Source organism: Pantherophis guttatus, chromosome 8 (genome assembly GCF_059756535.1).
Source record: "Pantherophis guttatus breed Tessera chromosome 8, ASM5975653v1, whole genome shotgun sequence".
Taxonomy (NCBI): domain Eukaryota; kingdom Metazoa; phylum Chordata; class Lepidosauria; order Squamata; family Colubridae; genus Pantherophis; species Pantherophis guttatus.
This window is the reverse complement of record NC_142070.1, coordinates 25,354,846-25,369,271: the sequence shown is the minus strand read 5'-3', so window position 1 is coordinate 25,369,271 and position 14,426 is coordinate 25,354,846. Positions and strand designations below refer to the sequence as shown.

Genomic DNA, 14,426 nt, shown 5'->3' with positions numbered 1-14,426 from the left:
ATGCATGCACATATGGCCCCACATGTGCCCCACCCCCGCACATGCATGCGCAGGCCCCCTCATGCACCCCGCCTCCTGCGCATGAGCGGCAGAGACCCAAAGACCAGCTGGCTGGCGGGAGGGCGTGCACATCCGCAGCAGAGCTGAACTGGGGCAACGGCTCACGTGCCATCAGAGAGGGTGCTGTGTGCTACCTCTGGCACGCGTGCCATAGGTTCACCATCATGGTTCTAGTGTAATAATGTCTCCAAAATACAGATATGAAGTTCCCAATCAAACCAAGATAACAACAAACACCTTTGTTTCAGAGTGGCCATGAATTCCATTACATTGCTTATGTAAAGGATTGATTGTTATTTTTCTTGAAACAACTGCCATTTTGAATAAATGTTCCTGAGTCTAAAAAGCTGAAAAGAAACTCCCATTGCGTTGACTATGTGAAAATCTGTAACAAATGTGGCCTTGTGTCATATTACCGAAATTATTTCTCAAGTAAAACAACTGCTGAAATCTGGTCATGAAGTATGTTCTATGGCAAAGCTAAATGGAATGTCAAGAATGAAGACCTGTTTTCTACATTTCTACGTATGCCTGCCCTGACCTCTATCTTCTAGATAACTCACATAAACATGACACCACAAACTTGATGATACATTTGTTGTTTCTCGGGAACATATACAAAAATCTTCTTCCATATGAGTTCTTATCTCCATGCCTCATATAATTAAACTGTGAATTAGTGACTTTTATACAAAGTTTTAATGTCAACTGTGGTGATCTTTGAACAGAATTTTAATGTCATACTTTTAATGAGTAAAACAACGTCCTCAGAAATTCCCATTATTCTTGTCACCTATACAAATGTCATAGGGCTTTTTTAAATTATAGTATATAACATCTTCATACACTTATGTATTTAGTAACTAATTATGGTTTCAGATTTTGGGCAAGGTTATCCACCACTCTGCATTCAATAGGCTTACCTATTCTCTTCCCCCAATCCCCAATTTGCACTGCTCACTGGAAAGAAAAGTAGGACAGTTGTATATTGTCCTTTCATTTGTCAATTATTCCACACCTTGAGCGGACAGGAGGTGAGGAGGTGGTAGAAAAAAATATTGGAGGTTAAATATTGGAATGTGGACCTTAGACACTACCTGATGAAGTCAACCATTGATGATTGTTTTAATATTCCAAAAAGGATATTCCGAAGTTACTGTTTGAGCTTGGTTGTTTTCTTACAGATGTATCATTACAAGGTTAGGGATCATCACCAACGGAAGAGGGGAGTTTGCTGCCTGTTTATATTATATAGATATAGATAGATATAAAATTGATACATTTTTCTTTAATAAACATAAAAATTCAATATCTTTATGAACAGCGTGTTGTCTGAGTACAATTCATTTTTAATAACAAAAAGACAATAAACAAAGTAGTAGTCACAATATGCATATCATTAATAATGATTACCTAAGACGCTGAGCTTGTCGATCGAAAGGTCGGCAGTTCAGCAGTTCGAATCCCTAGTGCCACCTAACGGGGTGAGCTCCCGTTACTTGTTTCAGCTTCTGCCAACCTAGCAGTTCGAAAGCATGTAAAAAATGCAAGTAGAAAAATAGGGACCACCTTTGGTGCGAAGGTAACAGCGTTCTGTCCTCCTTTGGCATTGAGTCATGCCAGCCACATGACCACAGAGACGTCTTCGGACAGCACTGGCTCTTCGGTTTTGAAATGGAGATGAGCACCGCCCCCTAGAGTCGGGAACGACTAGCACATATGTGCGAGGGGAACCTTTACCTTTTTAATATTATTGACATTAGCTTATCCATACTAGAAAATGTTTGTTATATAATTAATCATTCTTTTCAGTTTCTAACCTTTGTTTCTGTTAGCATTGGTAAAACAAATCCCATGTTAAGAAATATTCTGTTTCTTCCTTCTCCTTTATTTTTAATCCTTTATTTTTGATCTATCCATCTCTGCAAGTTCTAATTTTTTTTTATTACACTTGCATCTGTAAGGATCTCTTCATTTTTCCATTGTTGTGTAAAAACAATTCTTGCTGCTGTTAACACATGTAAAATTAAATATGTATTCCCTTTATTATACAAATCTGGTAAAATATCCTATAGGAATAATTCTGGTCAGAAGTCAATATGCTCTTTTATGCCAGTCTTGATATGGGAAGCTATATCCTCATAAGAAGGAAGCCATATCCCCACCAAGACTAGCAAATTGCTACATATAAATAGCACAGCAAACTGTATTTCTTCATACTAATGATGTTACCTAGCACATTTGTTCATAGCTTTGGGTTCACAATATGAGGATCTTATCCACAGATGGTTTACACACAAGTATATGTGAGATTAACCAATTAAACTGACAAATAAATTAGTCATTTCATAACTATAATTAAAGGCCCCTGAGAAAGATTACTTGGTACAAATTAATGATTTTTCTTATAAAGGAAATATCTAGGAATTCAGCCATATTTTGTACATGTCTTTTAAAAAAATCAATTTCCTGCAATAATAAATCAGAGATTCCTGGATATATATTATTAAGCATACCCTTGGGTATTCTTCAGCTTGTGTGCTCATCTTTTGGACTCTCCACCTTCCAGAATCAAGCCTGGAATTCACATTCTACCTGACAAGCCAATAAAAATATAAATGTAATGTCACAAGTCAGGTAAATCCTTTTGCTGCCTCTTGAATTGATGGTGTTTTCAACTGATAATTTTACTAAGACATACGCAAACCTGACTTCCCATTTAGAACACAAAAGGACAAGGGACTGGCACATTTGATAAAAAGAAAAGGAACATTTTTATAGGTAAGCAATGGAAATGGTAATAAGTAATACTTAACAGTAAAACTTAAATGGTACAATTCAAAAATGGGCAAAGAACTTTCAGAATTAATAGAATTAAACAGGTAAATTGGGGAAATGTTCATTAACGATCAGCAGGAATAATCCCTCTTTCACTAAGAATTTTGGCATCAAATTTCAGTCATTGTAGAAAAAATAGATATGGCCTACAGCTCTCAAAATATTATGCTTAGCCCTTTCATCCTTTTTAAAGGCTACCAGTTTGAGAATTAACAGACAGCTATATAGTAATGCTGTTTTAATACCCTATCTTTAATGGGTGGATCCAACTGCTAGATCTTTGTTAACAGGTAGTTAAGAAAAGAACTAGAACGATACTTGTAGCAGACAAAGCTGATATAGACTTTATCATATTCCTTGATGTTTATTTTACTTTTATTTTACTCTTGAAATTAAGTGCTGTCTTTTAGATAAAATATTTGAAACAGTTTATAGGATAATGGGTTGGGTCAAAAGTATTTTAGATCCACTGAATAGAATGGGACCTTATTATTCTATTCATTCCAATTCAGAATCTATTGTATTCCATTCATTTTAAATAACATTGTAAAATGTAATAATGTACAATGAAATAATGCAGAATTAAACCGGTTCAGATTTTCTATTGCTTAATCTTAGGAAAAAAATGAAAACAACATGGGCATCTGATATTTGACTCTAGGCATGACTCTGCCTTCCTTACAGCTCCAGGACTCACACTTTATCTGCAGAAGAACCTAGTTAATAGGCTTCAGGTTGACTTAGGCTACGGGCAAGCTGGTCAAGAATGTGGAAAATGTTGAGAGAATGAGTATGGGAGGTGTAAAACAGAAGAAACCTATTGCTATTTTTGTTTTCCATGACAATATGTTTTTCATGAAGGTCCAATGCTTAACTCAGAGTATTTATGATTCCTCTAATCTGTGCGCTACAAATTAATGAAATTTCTTTAAACTATACCCTTTCTCTAAATCCTCTTTAATATTCCCATGATTCAATACACTGAATATGCATTGAACATGAGAAGAAGGGTCATGGACTTTGGTTTCTGCTCTGCCCCAAGGATATTGACAATTATTATGAGATTAGTCACTCACCTTATGCAACCTTTGGGAGTAAATTTGTTTATCTATTTATACAATTTCTTGGTTTCAGTTAAGTCATGAAGGTCACAAAATTACAAAACAGTACATATAATTGTACTATTGTAGGACTTGTGGGAATCACTGTGTCCTTCCATTTTTGGGCATAGAGCCTCGGTGGTGCAGCGGACTAAAGTGCTGTTAAGTGCTAGCACTTAGCTGCCAGCTGCCTGCAATTAGTGCAAGTTCGAATCTCACCAGGCTCAAGGTTGACTCAGCCTTCCATCCTTTCGAGGTAGGTAAATTGAGGACCCGGATTGTGGGGGCAATAAGCCAACTTTGTATAGAACAGCACCGCTTAGTGGGGGCCGAAAACCCTAATAAGCAGGTATATACAAAAAAGTATGCAGGCTATTGCTATAATGCATTGTAAGCCGCCCTGAGTCTACGGAGAAGGGCGGCATATAAATTGGACTAATAAATAAATAAATAAATAAAGTAATCATATATAATAATGTTATTTGCAGTTTATTTGCTGTTAAGTACCAAGACAACATCATTTTATTTAAAAAAATTCTTTCAAGTTATAATTGAATGTATATTTTAAACCTTTTGTTCACATATTTTTCCATTGTTCAACCATTAAATTATACACAAAGTTTCTTGCTCATTGGATCGTAAAAAGCTGTACATATTCATTTTCCAGATTCAATTTCAATAACAATTTATAAACCTTAGTATTGAAATGTTTGTTGTTACCACACAGTAAGATTTCAAATTCATTTTTGAAAAGCCAAATCCATAACTTTTTAAAATCTAATTTACAGCTTTCTTTCAAGCAATAAATCTAATGAGAAAACAAAAACAATAGATAAAGAAACAGAATATAGTGCAGTTCTTAAACTAGGGTAATACCCCTCCTATACCTGTTTTTTACATATTCTAAAAATCAAAAGGAGGGGGACACTTTGATCTCTATTGGAAGACTATTCCAAATCAGCAGCTTGTAACTTTGGTTACCTTACCCTTCAGAAGTATGGAAACAAAAATTATTTCCCCCTAAAGGATCTAGGATTCTGACTGGAGCCAGGGATCCTGGAGGTACCCTGAAATGAGAGCATAGCAACAATAGCAATAGCATTTAGATTTATATACAGCTTCACAGTGCTTTTACAGCCCTCTCTAAGCGGTTTACAGAGACATTGCCTTCAACAATGTGGGTCCTCATTTTACCCACCTCGGAAGGATGGAAGGCTGAGTCAACCTTGAGCCTGGTGAGATTCGATCTGCCAAATTGCAGGCAGCTGGGAGGCAGCAGAAGTAGCCTGCAGTACTGCATTCTAACCACTGCACCACCATGGCTTTTTAAGCATAAAAAGCTTCATGCTCATCAGAACCTTAAATAAATTTCCAGACACTAATGAGTGACTGATGCAAGGGCCACAGAATCTGTGTTATATGCTCCCAGAACTGAGAGAGATCAAGGATGTGGTCTGCTATATTAGCATTAGATGTGGTTTCAAATTGTCTTTAAAGTCAGACCCTGTAAAGCAGATTGCAGAACATTATATAGGCAGTAGTAAGGGCCTGAGTTAATGTAGGTCCTCCTTTACCAAGTAAGATTGCAATTGGTACAGTAGCCAAAATGGAGCAAAGCCTCCTCTAGCCATGGCACCTATTCTTCAAGCAGGTGCCACAATTTCAGAAGAATCCCAGTTATGAACCTGCCCCTTCATAAGTAATCCTTGCTCATCCAAATTAACACTGGTGACAGTAGGCAAACCTGATGGGAAAACAGCCACTTACTTGGATTCAGCTTCAGACTGTTTTCTCCGTACCAGATCATTGTAGACTTCATGCACCAGGGCAGGACATACAGAAGATTTCTCCTACAGCCAGAGATGGCAATAATTGGATGCATTTCGGTAGCTGGAGCAGTTCATCTAAAGAGCTCCCCACTCTTTTTCCGAAGTCACAGGTGCCTAAGAGTGTATTGATGATGCCATATCCCTTACCATCAGGTTACCTTTCTCAGAAATTTCATATAGATGTAGAAGAACAGGGAAAGAGGCTTTACCTTTCAAGAAGTGCCCACTGCAGATGTCCCTGGGATTGCTTCTCACCTCTCACTATTACAGACTTAAAATACGTAGTGAGAAAGGAATGGAATTGCTGCACAACAATATCAGTCCCATCAAGGTGGTCCAATAAATTGCCATTGACAATAGTTATTCAAAGCCATCGAAGTTTTAATAGGATTAGGTTGAGTGCACAATCCCCATACATGTCCCACCCAGCATAGGTCATCCAAGAGAGTCACCAATCCAATTCTGTCTTATGCTGAATTCTTCCCTTAAAAGGGAAAACTAATCTACTTCTTTTATGATCTTGTCAGTTAGTCTGAAGAGAGATTGAGTAATAGTTGCCTAAAATCCCTGGATTCAGGAAAGCCATTTCAGAAGTCCCTTCCTATAATGAGGTATCCATAATCTTATAAATCCAAATGGTTACATTTCTACCTGCTCCTTGCAATAGACATAATCAGAGTTCAAAGAGCAGTAAAAGGAAACAACCTACCATATTTTCTAATTCCTCAGAGTTCACAGATAGAAAAGAGTGCCAGATGAAATGCAAGATTGCCAAGAGTCACTGCCAAGGGCCCAAGTTGAAGAGCAGTGAAGCATTATGCAAAATGATTACAGAAGCCAGGTGGGAAATCTTTATATTGATCTCTCCCTAATAATTGGTTACCCTAAAGCCTAAACACAGTTGGATGATAGCCTCCTGACATAATATGGGAGGAGAAGTAGGCACGTGTTGTCTCTCTTAATATGCCAGTGTAGGCCTGATCATGGGCTGTTCCAAACTTGGTCAGATTCACTTATATTCTATAGCCCAATGCTCCAGCCATTTTTTCTGGCATTTAATTATCCAATGGATTTACCCAGGTATAATCCACCTTGGTCCCCAGAAAAATACCAATGAATACCTGATCTTCTTTGCTATTTGTTCCTCAGGCACAACATAGAATTTTTGTCAGAGATTTTGAAAATTCCCCAAGGACCAATTGAATCAATTTAAGACCTGATGAAGAATCCCCCACTCTTCAGAAGTCATGGGAAGGTAACAACCTTATCTGGATCAGGGAATTATCTGATTATGGGACAGAGTGATAGAATTATTAACTAGATCACCTATTTTCTGCTCTGAAACAAAAATGAGGACCAATGTGTGATTACATGTGTGTTGGGCTCCAGATTACATGAGATAATGAATGACACTAATTTCCAAGCCTTGACACAGCTGGCCACCAGAAAAGAATGGCTGTAGCCTCTCACACCAAAATGTGGGTATTTTCCACCATCAATCTACAAAAGCTCAAGGCAATCGATTAAAATTAGAATTAAAATATTGAATCTAGGTTCCATAAATTGGAAGTCTAGGATATTATTGCTATTAGTTATGACAGTACAGTGGTGAAATTCAGCCAGTTCTAGCTGGCTCGGGTGAACCAATACCGCCAGTGGTGGGAGGCTCCACCCATCTGCCCGGACGTCATCACGTCCCGTTTTTGACCTTCTGTTCATGTGTGGAGGAGGCGCGCGTAAGCGTAGCAAACCATTCACATTTGCGAACCAGTATTGAAGGTAAGTGGATTTCACCCCTGTGACAGTAGTAATAGAAAATATAATTGTGCATACAAAGAAATCTCACACACATACCCACATATGCAGGGTGTAGCCCAAAGGAGACCATCACAGTAGAATTTGCAAACATCACAAGAAATGTTACTATATTTATTAATATTCAAAAGTCAAACATCAAATAAATAACAAAGTGTTTAGAAGAAAATGGCAGCCATTTAAAAAGTTTACATAATAAATTGTCTATGGGACCTTTTTAGTACACTCTGAATATACTACACATACATAATTGGAGTTTCTATTTATTTTTCTATTTTCTGCGCTTATATGGTATCCATTCCAAAGGAACAAGACAGCTAGCAATCTCAACATAACATAAAACAAAATAACATTCCTTCCAAGGAAATATAACTTGAGTAGGGAATCTCTGACCTTCCAGATTTTGCTGAGCTTCAACTTCCAGCATCCTTCACTGACTGCAGTGCTGGCTGATGCTGCTGGGAGCTGTCATCACCAACATCTGAAAAGCCACCAGTCTTTTCTCCTGATTTAGAATATGTTTCAGCCATATAACATTCCCCCATCGTTCATCTAGTATTTTGTAAATGAGCATCACCCAAGACAAACAAGCAAAAATACACAGAGACCTAGTATTCCTATCTTCAGCTTTTCTACTGGTATTATTGCGCACCAAAGGTATAGGTGAGAAATCAAAATTCATCATTGTTGATGTTAGAGCATAAAATGTGATCTGCTAGTTTTCATCATGATAAAATTATTAGATTAATTGTTCTATCAAAGAACTCTAAGATATAATACGTTTTCTTCAGATATTTCTTTTTTACACAATTGTGCTGCTTGAATAAAGCTTTTTTGGGGGGTCTGGAAATATGTGTCTGCAACACTGCAGTACTAATTACATATCCCAAATCCATTTTTTTAAGTATGTACATTTGGGCAATTTGGCTAAACTTATCAAGATCAAGTGATATATTTAAAAAAGACAAATACACATCACCCATTTACCTAGAGACTTTTTCTTAATATTATGACACCAATACTTTTTTAAATATTACTGCTGTTCTAATGATTTCTGCTGCCTGGCTGCATTTTTAAACATTTAAAGTGGTTTAGAAATATTCTTATTGTCTTAAATTCAGGTTACAACACTTACCACGTAAATCATGAACATTTTCTACAAGACCAAATGTTTAAGGTATCCTCTCACCTGTCTTGGTGCATGAAAAGGAAGTATTGCAGATATCTCTCTTCATCTGTAATGTTATCGATACTCTTCCAGCCTATTTTATACCCAAGAACTGTTGTACCAGTGAAGCAAAAGCAAAACATGCAAGTGATGTGATGTTGCCGGGTCAAGCTCTGTACTGGGAGTTGGACTTCCTCTTCCCAGCCTTGAGAGACACAGAGCATTGCTAAGGTATCTGGCAAATCTCTAGGGATAAAGTTCAGAGTTTGTCACTACAAATCACCCTCTGCTAAGCAATTTGTGCTAGCAGCCCAGAACAGCTGTTGAACAAAGGAGTCTCTGGACTTTCCCTTTAACTGAAGACATGGCAGTTGCTGCTGCTGCTGCTGAGGAGAAATGCTTGGGAGATAAAAGCAAAGCAAACATGCCAAAGTTGAAAGGGCAGCCAGAAACTTTTTCAGCATTCCACTAAGGTATGCTGTGAAGAAGCCCCATTATCAAAAGAAATGTTGGTGAAGATACCCATTTGTTTTCTCATTTTATATAGAAACACAAATTAATGTGTAAGATTTCTTTTATTATGCCCTGGCTGAAAAAAGCAAGTTACTCCTAAAGCATGTTTTTAAAAAATGGACAAGTCAAATTTTGTTAAGTACTTGTGATGGGCCGAAATAGCTTCCAAGGTCAGTTCATTTTTCTCTGGCTGCCTGAAAACAGATGTGGGCCTAAAGGAAAATAAAAGATGAGGAAACAGGTGCCTTAGGAGTGAAATCAGTGTGCCCAATGCTTTTTTTTTTTTAATTCCTCCTTCTTCATCTATAAAAAATTGCCAGCAGGGCTCAGGCTTGCTTCACTGGGAGAGCAAAGCTGGGAATACCTTCTATATGAGCACAAGAGAGACTCTCATTCCAAGCTATCCTTGATTTTCTTTCTCATTAGTCCAGTTCAAACATTTCATATCAAGAACCATAATCCCTCTCTGATCAATATAGAAAACCTGAAGAAAAGTTTTTCTGCAGTTGCAAGTTTTTTTCTTTTTTAACTGAAAATAAATCCAGGGTTTATTTTAAGTATTATTGAAAACTTAAAATTCATTTTAAGTATTATTGATAAGTATTTATTGATAACGGGTTAAATGAAGGAGGCTAGGGACTGCCTGCTTACTGTAGCCAGAACTACTATATCTTCTAGTTCAGGAGTGTACAATCTGATGGAAGGACACTTCGATTCCTACCATGGATGAATGGCTGCAGAAGCTGATGGAGTTGACTGAAATGACAGAATTGACCATTTTGATTAAAGAAAAGAATAGAAGTACTTTTGTTTCCACATGGAGACCGCTTCTGAACTTTGTGCTTGTAGGTGGAAAAGAATGAAAGTCTGATTTTCTGGTTTTACTGATTAGACTGATAGATCCATATAGAAATGGCTAGTTTATATTATTATGAAAAAACAAAAAGTTGTGATTTCATCTGAAATCACTGATTTTAATTTGGTATTGTATTGTGATTTGTATTGAAGTTGTCATTTTGTAAGCCGCCTTGAGTCCCTAGGGAGAAAGGCGGCATATAAATCGCAATAAATAAATAAATAAATAAATAAATAAATAAATAAATAAATAAATAAATAAATAAATCTTAATGCCTTATTTTACAGAGAGAGTGGAAGTCAATGCTTCTTTTCCTTTTTCCTAATCCTTCCTCACTTTTCTTTCCCCCCCCCACTTCCTCCCCACTGCTTTCCTATTTACTTTTGTATTTTGTATCTTGTCCTGCCCACTTTTTTTATTATATACCCTGGCATATCATGTAAATTCAGGTCTAACTCTACAGGCCAAAAAACTTTTCATAAAGTTTTCTATCTATTTTTTTTTTCTAAAGAGTCATCTATTTCAAGGTTCCTTGTGCTTAAGATAACTAAGGCCCTGACAGATGAACTTGACCATCCTGAAGTTTTGGACAGAAAACTAAGGTATGTATAAGTGATTTCATCACAATCTTTTCATGGATGTCAAGCTACACTAAATTTCTGTTACTGTAAATCTTTCTTACTCATGGAATACATAGTTTTATGCATGTCTGTATCTCCTTTTAGTCCTCTATCTAAAGTCAGCTTAGATAGAAACAAATCTCTGCTGATGTGATAAACTAAATTTATTTTAGATTTCTGAGAAAGATCCTTCCAGGCCTAGATGCTGTGATGTTGGAAAGAGCTCCACTCATTTTTCTCTTTTAATTGTTTTTCACTGAAGTTGCTTCATTTACTAACTAGATGCCTGTAAACCTTAACTGGGGGACAGCAAATGATTCCAATGATAGAGGGGGGTGGACACTTTCCAGGGATACTTTCAAGATCAGATTCCAGAAATTCATTTGGTTATAGCAACCAAAAAAATCCCCAGAACACAGAGAGAGACATAAACAGACATATCAACAGAAAACCAGCTACTGCAATTTTTCCCATTATTCATCTCTATGGAATTTTTTTTAAAAAATTGAAAAAAATTTTTTAAAAAAGAAGTACTGATTAGAATTATTATATATTTTATATACTAATATATTATATAACTAACTGGCTTTATTTACAATGTAACATTATTTTTATGGATGCCATTTACATAGCTGTATTTTACTGTTCAGATTATTTAAGATAATTTGCCTCTTTCTCAGTTAAGGCCTGTAGACTCAATCAACATTTCCTTGCCCTAAATTATATCCACCAAATTTACACATTAAAAGTGTTGTAGCGCGGGAATAACGAGAAGCACAAGCAGGCTAGTAACAACAGCTCTTTAATTCAGGGTGAGACTTCAGCAAAAGAACACAGGCAACAGCCCTCTTTATATACTTTTCCGGGGTGACCAAGAACCAATCAGAATTCACTGTACATTTGAATTTCCCGCACAAAATAGATACATACATAACACCCCTCCACTCCCAGAAGGCACTTATTCTATCTATTTACATATTTACATACAAAATCATGCAGGTGACCAGGGCGTGTCTTAATCCTGGTTGACCTGCGCAGTTCAGTTGTTGGGAGGCGTCGAGCCGGTCGGAGGGACCTCCCGTCTCTCCCGGCTCCGCCAATGGAACCTCCTGGATTTCTCCGGAGGTGTGGCTATCTCTGGCTGGGAGTGTCGGCTCGCTGGGGCGGTGCTGGAATTCAGGGTTGCCAGATAAGTATTCCGGCTTACTCAGGCTTGAGGTAGCTGTGTCAGGAAGACCTTGAAAGTTAGGACATGAGTTTTCATTTTGTAAACGTTTACGCAATTGATCTATATGCCTCCTCCAGATTTTACCATGCCCTATATCGACTGTATATGACTTTGGGCCAGTAATTCCCACGATGGTTCCCTCTACCCATAAGGGCCCATTGGTGTAACTTCTAGCAAAAACTGGTGTTCCTACTTGGAATTGTCTTAGTCCTCCCCCTTCCCCCTTGAAGCTATCGGGGGAGTAATTGGGATGCAGGCGGTCGAGAATGCATCTTAGCTTTCGGCCCATTAAGAGCTCGGCTGGGCTGCGGCCCGAGGTCGGGCATGAGGTGGTGTGCTGTACCGCCAAGAACTCATCTATTCTAGCCTGCCAGTCCCCTGCATCAAGCCGGGAAAGAGCTTCTTTGGCCGTTCTTACAAATCTTTCAGCAAGGCCATTAGAAGCCAGATGAAAAGGAGCGGATAATGCATGTCTTATGCCTAATTCAGCTAGGTAACCTTCAAATTGAGTTGCCGTGAATTGGGGCCCATTGTCGGATACTAGGGTGTCCGGCAACCCGTGTGTTGCGAATAGTTTTCTGAGTACTTTGATTACGGCTTCAGAAGTGGTAGATGGCATTAGGGCAATTTCGAGCCACTTAGAATATGCATCTACAATAATAAGAAAGTTCTGGCCATGGAACGGGCCAGCGAAATCAATGTGAATCCTTCCCCATGGCCCTTTTGGTTTTTCCCATTCGCGAACGGGAGCTATGGGCAGATCTGGGCGGGACTCCTGGCAGGGCCTGCACTTCCCCACCCACTCAGTGACATCTTGGTCGAGATGTGGCCACCAAACATAACTACGAGCTAGGCCTTTCATGCGAACAATACCAGGGTGTCCCTCATGCAACATTTCCAGAACTCTGTGCCGTAACCATGAAGGAATGACCACCCTGTCTCCCCACAACATTGACAGTTCATTTTTTTTGTTAAAGTACAATTGAAAGTCACCACCGTCCACCTTGGTAGGCCAACCCCTCATTACCCAGCCCATTACAGTGCACAACACAGAGTCTCTGGCAGAAACCCTCGCCACCTCGTTTGAAGAAATGGGGCCCGGGGAAACAATGTCAAGCAGTAAAACCGGGGCTTCCGGGGTCGGGTTGTCCAATAATTCGGGCAAGAGGCATCGGCTGAGGGCGTCAGCATGTCCTAAAGTTTTGCCCGGCCGGTGGAGCAGTCTGTACGAGTACGCGGCTAAGAAAATGGACCATTTGGTCATCTGGGGGGAAAGAGCAGCCGGGGTCGGTTTATCTCCAGCCAAAAGTCCCAAAAGAGGCTGGTGGTCCATAATAAGTTCAAAATTGCGGCCAAACAAATACATGTGAAACTTTTTGACCCCAGCTACAGCCGCTAGTGCCTCCCTATCTAGTTGGCTATAGTTTCTTTCAGCACTAGACAAAGTGTAATAGTAATAGGCGATGGGTGCCTCTAACCCGTTCAGCAGTCTATGGCTTAAAACCACGCCTACACCGAAGCGTCACAGACCAATACTAGAGGTAGTTTGGAATTGTATTGGATGAGGAAACTGTCCTCAGACAAAAGTTTCTTTACTGCGTTGAATGTGGCCGCTTCTCGCTTGCCCCAAACCCACGGAACGTTTTTTCCAAGGAGCCTGTGCAGAGGCTCCGCAACGGTGGCTTTGTGTTTCAGAAACATCGTATAGAAATTGAGGAGGCCCAGGAAAGCCTGCAGTTCGGATTTTGATTTGGGGGTGGGTGCGCTTTGGATGGCCCTAACTTTGCTTTCTGTGGGGTGAATGCCCGTGCCGTCAATTCTGTAGCCTAAGAATTCCACTGATTGAACCGCTATCTTGCATTTTGTTCGCTTGAGTTTAAGTCCCGCTTCTCTGAACCTCGTTAGGACTTGTCTAACCCTCTGGCCTAACTGAGTCTCGTCTTGGCCACTAATCAAAACGTCGTCGAAATACGGGACGACACCTGGGAGGCCTTGTAGAAGGCGCTCCATTGTGCTTTGAAAGAGTCCTGGGGCGATGCTGACCCCAAACTGAAGCCTGGTGCATTTAAAGGCACCTCTGTGAGTTACTATTGTCTGTGATTCTGCCGTAGCGTCATCTACCGGCAGTTGCTGGTACGCCTGCGCAAGGTCTAGTTTTGCGAATAGCTTGCCAGGCCCCAGGGAATGTAGTAGATAGTGGACTATCGGAACCGGATAGGTGCTCTGCTGCAATGCGTTGTTAATCGAACATTTATAGTCGGCGCAAATTCTAATTGAGCCATCCGATTTGACTGGCATGACTATTGGGGTTTCCCACTTAGCGTGATCTATGGGAACTAGCACCCCTTGCTTAATGAGCTTGTCGAGCTCCGCATCAATTTTGGGCTTTAAAGCAAATG

The 14,426-nt window shown here is 39.2% G+C and overlaps 1 protein-coding gene across 1 annotated transcript in view; it reads right to left on the bottom strand.

Annotated features, from left to right (window-relative positions):
* The window catches only part of LOC117679973 (uncharacterized), a 294,700-nt gene extending 285,681 nt beyond the window's left edge, over nt 1-9,019 (bottom strand). The window contains exon 1 of the mRNA XM_087874976.1: nt 8,832-9,019. The gene's annotated coding sequence lies outside the window, so the exon portion shown is untranslated. The remainder of the gene's footprint in view (nt 1-8,831) is intronic.
* Between the last annotated feature and the right edge of the window lie 5,407 nt (nt 9,020-14,426).